The sequence below is a fragment of the Perca flavescens genome, chromosome 5 (genome assembly GCF_004354835.1).
Source record: "Perca flavescens isolate YP-PL-M2 chromosome 5, PFLA_1.0, whole genome shotgun sequence".
Classification (NCBI taxonomy): Eukaryota; Metazoa; Chordata; class Actinopteri; order Perciformes; family Percidae; genus Perca; species Perca flavescens.
In genome coordinates, this window is record NC_041335.1 from 41,341,682 (window position 1) to 41,351,681 (window position 10,000).

Sequence of the window (10,000 nt, forward strand, 5' to 3'; positions counted from 1 at the left end):
TACCCCAGTTTAGTTTTTAGTCTAAGAATAGATGCTTTGATTCTTTCATGTCTTCAGCGTTCGAGAACAGGTTTCCACGGCGTAGTAGTAGAGATGTTCTGACATCAGCGATAGCGATTCCTGATCTCACGTATCGGCCGATGCGAGCACCGATCTGATACCAGCGTGTCGTAGATCTTACCGTGGGTTAGGGCTCTGGTCCCTGAAGAACGGAGGAGAATCTTTGGACCAGTCGCTCTTCACAGACAGACTGCTGAAGGATGAAGATCTGGAGACAACAAGACACGTTTACTGTCATCAATTCAATTCAATTTTATTTGTAGTATCAAATAATAACAGGAGTTTTCTCAGGACACTTTACAGACCACACTATAATATACAAAGACCCAACAATTCCAGTAATTCCTCAAGAGCAAGCATTCAGTGGGACAGTGGCATATGGACTGTGGAGAATCAGCTCCCCAGAGCTAACAAGCATTACTGGAACATGGAAGCACACAGATGGAAAGAGAAGCTCAAGAAGTCCCCCGGCAGTCTAAAACTATACAACAATCTGACAACAAGACACGTTTACTGTCATCAGACAACAAGACACGTTTACTGTCATCAACAGACACCAAGACACGTTTACTGTCATCAGACAACAAGACACGTTTACTGTCATCAACAGACAACAAGACACGTTTACTGTCATCAACAGACAACAAGACACGTTTACTGTCATCAACAGACAACAAGACACGTTTACTGTCATCAGACAACAAGACACGTTTACTGTCATCAGACAACAAGACACGTTTACTGTCATCAGACAACAAGACACGTTTACTGTCATCAACAGACAACAAGACACGTTTACTGTCATCAACAGACAACAAGACACGTTTACTGTCATCAGACAACAAGACACGTTTACTGTCATCAGACAACAAGACACGTTTACTGTCATCAACAGACAACAAGACACGTTTACTGTCATCAACAGACAACAAGACACGTTTACTGTCATCAGACAACAAGACACGTTTACTGTCATCAGACAACAAGACACGTTTACTGTCATCAGACAACAAGACACGTTTACTGTCATCATCAGACAACAAGACAGTTTACTGTCATCAGACAACAAGACACGTTTACTGTCATCAGACAACAAGACACGTTTACTGTCATCAGACAACAAGACACACGTTTACTGTCATCAACAGACAACAAGACACGTTTACTGTCATCAACAGACAACAAGACACGTTTACTGTCATCAGACAACAAGACACGTTTACTGTCATCAGACAACAAGACACGTTTACTGTCATCAACAGACAACAAGACACGCTGTCATCAGACAACAAGACACGTTTACTGTCATCAACAGACAACAAGACACGTTTACTGTCATCAACAGACAACAAGACACGTTTACTGTCATCATCAGACAACAAGACACGTTTACTGTCATCAACAGACAACAAGACACGCTGTCATCAGACAACAAGACATGTTTACTGTCATCAACAGACAACAAGACACGTTTACTGTCATCAACAGACAACAAGACACGTTTACTGTCATCAACAGACAACAAGACACGTTTACTGTCATCAACACACAGACAACAAGACACGTTTACTGTCATCAGACAACAAGACACGTTTACTGTCATCAGACAACAAGACACGTTTACTGTCATCAACAGACAACAAGACACACGTTTACTGTCATCAACAGACAACAAGACACGTTTACTGTCATCAGACAACAAGACAGTCGTTTACTGTCATCAGACAACAAGACACGTTTACTGTCATCAGACAACAAGACAGTCGTTTACTGTCATCAACAGACAACAAGACACGTTTACTGTCATCAACAGACAACAAGACACGTTTACTGTCATCAACAGACAACAAGACACGTTTACTGTCATCAACAGACAACAAGACACGTTTACTGTCATCAACAGACACCAAGACACGTTTACTGTCATCAACAGACAACAAGACATGTTTACTGTCATCAACAGACAACAAGACACGTTTACTGTCATCAACAGACAACAAGACACGTTTACTGTCATCAACAGACACCAAGACACGTTTACTGTCATCAACAGACACCAAGACACGTTTACTGTCATCAACAGACAACAAGACACGTTTACTGTCATCAACAGACACCAAGACACGTTTACTGTCATCAACAGACAACAAGACACGTTTACTGTCATCAGACAACAAGACACGTTTACTGTCATCAACAGACAACAAGACACGTTTACTGTCATCAACAGACAACAAGACACGTTTACTGTCATCAACAGACAACAAGACACGTTTACTGTCATCAACAGACAACAAGACAGTCGTTTACTGTCATCAGACAACAAGACACGTTTACTGTCATCAGACAACAAGACACGTTTACTGTCATCAGACAACAAGAGTCGTTTACTGTCATCAGACAACAAGACACGTTTACTGTCATCAGACAACAAGACACGTTTACTGTCATCAACAGACACCAAGACATGTTTACTGTCATCAACAGACACCAAGACATGTTTACTGTCATCAACAGACACCAAGACACGTTTACTGTCATCATCAGACAACAAGACACGTTTACTGTCATCAGACAACAAGACACGTTTACTGTCATCAGACAACAAGACACGTTTTGTCATCAACAGACACCAAGACACGTTTACTGTCATCAACAGACAACAAGACACGTTTACTGTCATCAACAGACAACAAGACACGTTTACTGTCATCAGACAACAAGACACGTTTACTGTCATCAGACAACAGACACACTGTCACACAGACAACAAGACACGTTTACTGTCATCAACAGACAACAAGACACGTTTACTGTCATCAACAGACAACAAGACACGTTTACTGTCATCAACAGACAACAAGACACGTTTACTGTCATCAACAGACACCAAGACACGTTTACTGTCATCAACAGACACCAAGACACGTTTACTGTCATCAACAGACACCAAGACACGTTTACTGTCATCAACAGACAACAAGACACGTTTACTGTCATCAACAGACAACAAGACACGTTTACTGTCATCAACAGACACCAAGACACGTTTACTGTCATCAACAGACACCAAGACACGTTTACTGTCATCAACAGACAACAAGACACGTTTACTGTCATCAACAGACACCAAGACACGTTTACTGTCATCAGACAACAAGACACGTTTACTGTCATCAACAGACAACAAGACACGTTTACTGTCATCAGACACCAAGACATGTTTACTGTCATCCCCACTGCTTCTTCAAATCCATCTGATTTTGATTTGATTTCTTTTGGATAAGAAAGAGATTCTAATACTAATAGTGCATGTTTCCCCTGATCCATCCATCCATCCATCTTCGTCCGCTTATCCGTGTCGGGTCGGCGGGGAGCAGCTCCAACAGGGGACCCCAAACTTCCCTTTCCCGAGCAACATTAACCAGCTCCGACTGGGGGGATCGAGGCGTTCCCAGGCCAGGTTGGAGATATAATCCCTCCACCTAGTCCTGGGTCCACCCCGAGGCCTCCTCCCAGCTGGACCTCCCTCCACCTAGTCCTGGGTCTTCCCGAGGCCTCCTCCCAGCTGGACCTCCCTCCACCTAGTCCTGGGTCTTCCCGAGGCCTCCTCCCAGCTGGACCTCCCTCCACCTAGTCCTGGGTCTTCCCGAGGCCTCCTCCCAGCTGGACCTCCCTCCACCTAGTCCTGGGTCTTCCCCGAGGCCTCCTCCCAGCTGGACCTCCCTCCACCTAGTCCTGGGTCTTCCCCGAGGCCTCCTCCCAGCTGGACCTCCCTCCACCTAGTCCTGGGTCTTCCTCGAGGCCTCCTCCCAGCTGGACGGGCCTGGAACACCTCCCTAAGGAGGCGCCCAGGGGGCATCCTTACCAGATGCCCGAACCACCTCAACTGGCTCCTTTCGACGCGAAGGAGCAGCGGCTCTACTCCGAGCTCCTCACGGATGACTGAGCTTCTCACCCTATCTCTAAGGGAGACGCCAGCCACCCTCCTGAGGAAACCCATTTCGGCCGCTTGTACCCTGGATCTCGTTCTTTCGGTCATGACCCAGCCTTCATGACCATAGGCGAGGGTAAGGCGAAAACTGACGGTAGATCGAGAGCTTTGCCTTCTGGCTCAGCTCTCTTTTCGTCTAGCAGTGCGATAGATTGAATGTAATACCGCACCGCTGCGCCCGATTCTCCGACCAATCTCCCGCTCCATTGTCCCCTCACTCGCGAACAAAACCCCAAGGTACTTGAACTCCTTCTCTTGGGTTAAGGACTCATTCCCTACCTGGAGTATCGGTTTCCTGCTGAGAACCATGGCCTCAGACTTAGAGGTGCTGATCCTCATCCCAACCGCTTCACACTCGGTTGCGAACCGATCCAGTGAGTGCTGAAGGTCGCAGGCCGATGATGCCATCAGGACCACATCATCTGCAAAGAGCAGCGATGAGATCCCCAGCCCACCAAACTGCAACCCCTCCCCACCCCGACTACGCCTCGATATCCTGTCCATAAATATTACAAACAGGATTGGTGACAAAAGCGCAGCCCTGGCGGAGGCCAACCCTCACCTGAAACGAGTCCGACTTACTGCCGAGAACTACAGAGATTGGATGGCCCTGGTAGAGACCCCTCACCCCATCCTCCCGCAGCACCTCCCACAGTATCTCCCGGGGACCCGGTCATACGCCTTCTCCAAATCCACAAAACACATGTAGACCGGTTGGGCATACTCCCAGGCTCCCTCCAGGATCCCTGCGAGAGTGAAGAGCTGGTCCGTTGTTCCACGACCAGGGACGGAATCCGCATTGTTCCTCCTCAACCCGAGGTTCGACTATCGGCCGAACCCTCCTTTCAAGCACCTTGGAGTAGACTTTACCAGGGAGGCTGAGAAGTGTGATACCCCTGTAATTGGCACACACCCTCTGGTCCCCCTTTTAAAAAGGGGAACCACCACCCCAGTCTGCCACTCCTTTGGCACCGTCCCAGACTTCCACGCAATGTTGAAGAGGCGTGTCAACCAGGACAGCCCCTCCTCACCCAGAGCCTTGAGCATTTCGGACGGATCTCATCAATCCCGGGGCTTTGCCACTGTGTAGTTGTTTGACTACATCAGTGACTTCCGCCTGGGAAATCGACGACAATCCCCGTTATCCTCCAGCTCTGCCTCTAACATAGAGGGCGTATTAGTTGGATTCAGGAGTTCCTCAAAGTGCTCCTTCCACCGCCCTATTACCTCCTCAGTTGAGGTCAACAGTGTCCCATCCTTACTGTACACAGCTTGGATGGTTCCCCTTCCCCTCCTGAGGTGGCGAACAGTTTTCCAGAAGCACTTTGGTGCCGACCGAAAGTCCTTCTCCATGTTCCCCTGATGTTCGCGTTATTCAACTATCTATGTTTACATGAATGGCTTTTAATCCAACAATAACCAGAAAGTTAAACTCTGCAGCAGCGGTTCAGCTCGGCGATAACCAAAAATTAAATCAACTCACTTTGAACTTTTAAACAATATTCATTCAAGTTGAGTTCTCAGTTTCCTGTTCAACTTTTGGACCGATTTGGATAAGGGACCCAACGGTACCTTATTTAAAGTTTCCTTTAGCAATAAAAGGCAGTATTCCAATGATTTTTTTTCTGTATATTACATATTAGCTTTTCGGTGCTCGACTATGTTGCTACTTGGTGTTCTGTGAGCGTCTAACTGTTCCTGTTGACTGGATTATTTTTTGGTCATTTTAGGCCTTTAATTCTACAGGACAGATGATGACATGAAAGGGGAGGGGGATTACATGCAGCAGAGGGCATCAGGTCGAGTCAAACCTGCAGCCGCTGCATCGAGGTGTAAACCTCTATATATGCGCCTGCTCCACCAACTGAGCAAACCCGGTCACTCTGTGTGTATGTCTTTAAATACATTAGTAGCCTAACCCACAAACCATTTATATATATTAGAGGTGTGAATCTTCACTGATCTCCCGATTACAATTATGATTATCATGTCAGCGATTCAATTCGATATCTTGATTCATCTCGATGAGTCAAATCCATGTTTCTATTAAAGCCATGCAGGAGATTTAATTCATAGCTTTTCAAGCTTCAAAAACCAAACATTCTGCAGTGCTCTAATACTAAATAACCTGGATACATAAAACTATACAGCACTGAGCACATGGCACTTCCTGAATGTGTTAACATACCAGAATATGTAAACAGAAATGTTGTTAGGCCTACATTACATTATAAACAGAAATGTTGTTAGACCTACATTACATTATAAACAGAAATGTTGTTAGACCTACATTACATTATAAACAGAGATGTTGTTAGGCCTACATTACATTATAAACAGAAATGTTGTTAGACCTACATTACATTATAAACAGAAATGTTGTTAGACCTACATTACATTATAAACAGAGATGTTGTTAGGCCTACATTACATTATAAACAGAGATGTTGTTAGGCCTACATTACATTATAAACAGAAATGTTGTTAGGCCTACATTACATTATAAACAGAAATAATGGATTATGAGCCGGCCGATTATCGATGCAGCATCGTCCATGTCCCCGATTCCACGCATCGATTTTTTGATTAATTTCAATATGAAGGCTGTGTTTTTTTAAGTTTGTTGCTTTTTCAGTCGTTCTTGGCGCCTGGTGTTAAGTGTTTTGTCCTTCGAGGGCCACCGTACCTTTTTTTGGGGCCTTCACACTGCAGATGTGCTACAGCCGGGGGTTCAGTTTCCAACAGGTGCTCCTCTAGTTCTGCTATCATGATGTTTGTCTGCAGGTGTGAAGGTCTCTCTGCACACGGGACAGCTGGACCCCCCACCGGCCTCTGAGTCCAGGGGGGTGTAACACAGGGTCACCGGCTCCGTCAGAAGCTCCAGAGTCTGTCAGCTGATCTGTTAAATACCACAGAGGAAGAAGAATGTGATTCCACAGTCCACACCAACACACAGGTGTTACCTTCAGGAGCCTCGGCAGGACCATAAATCAGACTCACCTGTCTGCTCACACCTGTACCTGTCTGCTCACACCTGTACCTGTCTGCTCACACCTGTACCTGTCTGTTCACACCTGTACCTGTCTGCTCACACCTGTACCTGTCTGTTCACACCTGTCTGCTCACACCTGTACCTGTCTGTTCACACCTGTACCTGTCTGCTCACACCTGTCTGCTCACACCTGTACCTGTCTGCTCACACCTGTACCTGTCTGCTCACACCTGTACCTGTCTGTTCACACCTGTACCTGTCTGCTCACACCTGTACCTGTCTGTTCACACCTGTACCTGTCTGCTCACACCTGTACCTGTCTGATCACACCTGTACCTGTCTGTTCACACCTGTACCTGTCTGCTCACACCTGTACCTGTCTGTTCACACCTGTACCTGTCTGCTCACACCTGTACCTGTCTGTTCACACCTGTACCTGTCTGTTCACACCTGTACCTGTCTGCTCACACCTGTACCTGTCTGTTCACACCTGTACCTGTCTGCTCACACCTGTACCTGTCTGTTCACACCTGTACCTGTCTGTTCACACCTGTACCTGTCTGTTCACACCTGTACCTGTCTGCTCACACCTGTACCTGTCTGTTCACACCTGTACCTGTCTGCTCACACCTGTACCTGTCTGTTCACACCTGTACCTGTCTGTTCACACCTGTACCTGTCTGCTCACACCTGTCTGCTCACACCTGTACCTGTCTGCTCACACCTGTACCTGTCTGTTCACACCTGTACCTGTCTGCTCACACCTGTACCTGTCTGTTCACACGTGTCTGCTCACACCTGTACCTGTCTGTTCACACCTGTACCTGTCTGCTCACACCTGTACCTGTCTGTTCACACCTGTACCTGTCTGCTCACACCTGTACCTGTCTGCTCACACCTGTACCTGTCTGTTCACACCTGTACCTGTCTGCTCACACCTGTCTGTTCACACCTGTACCTGTCTGCTCACACCTGTACCTGTCTGTTCACACCTGTACCTGTCTGCTCACACCTGTACCTGTCTGTTCACACCTGTACCTGTCTGTTCACACCTGTACCTGTCTGCTCACACCTGTACCTGTCTGCTCACACCTGTCTGCTCACACCTGTACCTGTCTGCTCACACCTGTACCTGTCTGTTCACACCTGTACCTGTCTGCTCACACCTGTACCTGTCTGTGTGTGTGTGTGTGTGTGTGTGTGTGTGTGTGTGTGTGTGTGTGTGTGTGTGTGTGTGTGTGTGTGTGTGTGTGTGTGTGTGTGTGTGTGTGTGTGTGTGTGTGTGTGTGTGTGTGTGTGTGTGTGTGTGTGTGTGTGTGTGTGTGTGTGTGTGTGTGTGTGTGTGTGTGTGTGTGTGTGTGTGTGTGTGTGTGTGTGTGTGTGTGTGTGTGTGTGTGTGTGTGTGTGTGTGTGTGTGTGTGTGTCTGTTCCTTCTCCTGCCCCTTCTCCTGCCCCTTCTCCTGCCCCTTCTCCTGCCCCTTCTCCTGCCCCTTCTCCTGCCCCTCTCCTGCCTCTTCTCCTGCCTCTTCTCCTGCCTCTTCTCCTGCCCCTTCTCCTGCCCCTTCTCCTGCCTCTTCTCCTGCCCCTTCTCCTGCCCCTTCTCCTGCCTCTTCTCCTGCCTCTTCTCCTGCCCCTTCTCCTGCCTCTTCTCCTGCCCCTTCTCCTGCCCCTTCTCCTGCCCCTTCTCCTGCCCCTTCTCCTGCCCCTGTGCCCCTGCCCCTTCTCCTGCCCCTTCTCCTGCCCCTGTGCCCCTGCCCCTTCTCCTGCCCCTTCTCCTGCCCCTTCTCCTGCCCCTGTGCCCCTGCCCCTTCTCCTGCCCCTGCCCCTTCTCCTGCCCCTGTGCCCCTGCCCCTTCTCCTGCCCTTCTCCTGCCCCTGTGCCCCTGCCCTTCTCCTGCCCCTTCTCCTGCCCCTTCTCCTGCCCCTGTGCCCCTGCCCCTTCTCCTGTTCCTTCTCCTGCCCCTTCTCCTGCCCCTGTGCCCCTACCCCTTCTCCTGCCCCTTCTCCTGCCCCTGCCCCCTCTCCTTTTACACATGGACTATGGCCTGTCTGACTATCTCTGATCACTATGTACTTTATTAATGCCCCTCAACAATATTACTATATATGATCATACTGCATTCTGTCTCTACTATTATGTGAACTATGGAGTGTCTGATTTCTCAGAGCACTATGCACTTTAATAATAATGGACTAACATTATTCTGTCCTTGTAATGAGTTGCTTCTTCAAAACTCGACAGTTAGCTAAAAGTGTAAAGCTCTCCAAAAAACACACAAGGCATAACTTTTCTTGGGGTTTGATGAAGAAACTTTCCTTTCCTTATTATACTGTAAAACTGTAACAAAGAGCAAAAGACAAACAGAAATGATATGAAACTAATACAGATACCCAAATATAGTGCAAACTGACAACTCATAGCAACAGAAAATGCTGAGTCACAACTGACAACAACAACAACAACTTAATTTAGTCTTATCCTGCTATGTTCGTAACGAAGTGTTTGTCTTTCGATGTACTTTTTAGCCAGAATCACTGATTTTTGTGTTTTATTTTTATTGTTATTTTATCACCCTGTGGCTAATGCGCAGCACTTTGGTCAGCGCGAGCTGTTTTTAAATGTGCTATAGAAATAAACTTTACTTACTTACCAACAGCCAAATAGTATCCAAGGCAACAATGTAGGAAGAAAAGATGCAGCAGGAGAAGACAGCACGCTCAAATGACATCTGATGGAAATTTCCAACTGAGAGTGAAACTTAAACTAAACGTACCGCTGCTGGTTAGCCACAAGGGGGCGCTGCTGTACACACAGTGATGTTAGAAACCTTCATTTACTTTAGAGAACAAACATGGTCGGACTGCATTCTGTCTCTACTATTATATGGACTATGGACTGTCTGATTTCTCAGAACACTATGCTTTTTAATAATGGACTAACATGATCATATTGCA

At 47.1% G+C, this 10,000-nt stretch overlaps 1 pseudogene; it reads right to left on the bottom strand.

Annotated features, from left to right (window-relative positions):
- Window positions 1-9,932, bottom strand: part of LOC114556032 (NACHT, LRR and PYD domains-containing protein 12-like) — a 42,055-nt pseudogene extending 32,123 nt beyond the window's left edge.
- Between the last annotated feature and the right edge of the window lie 68 nt (window positions 9,933-10,000).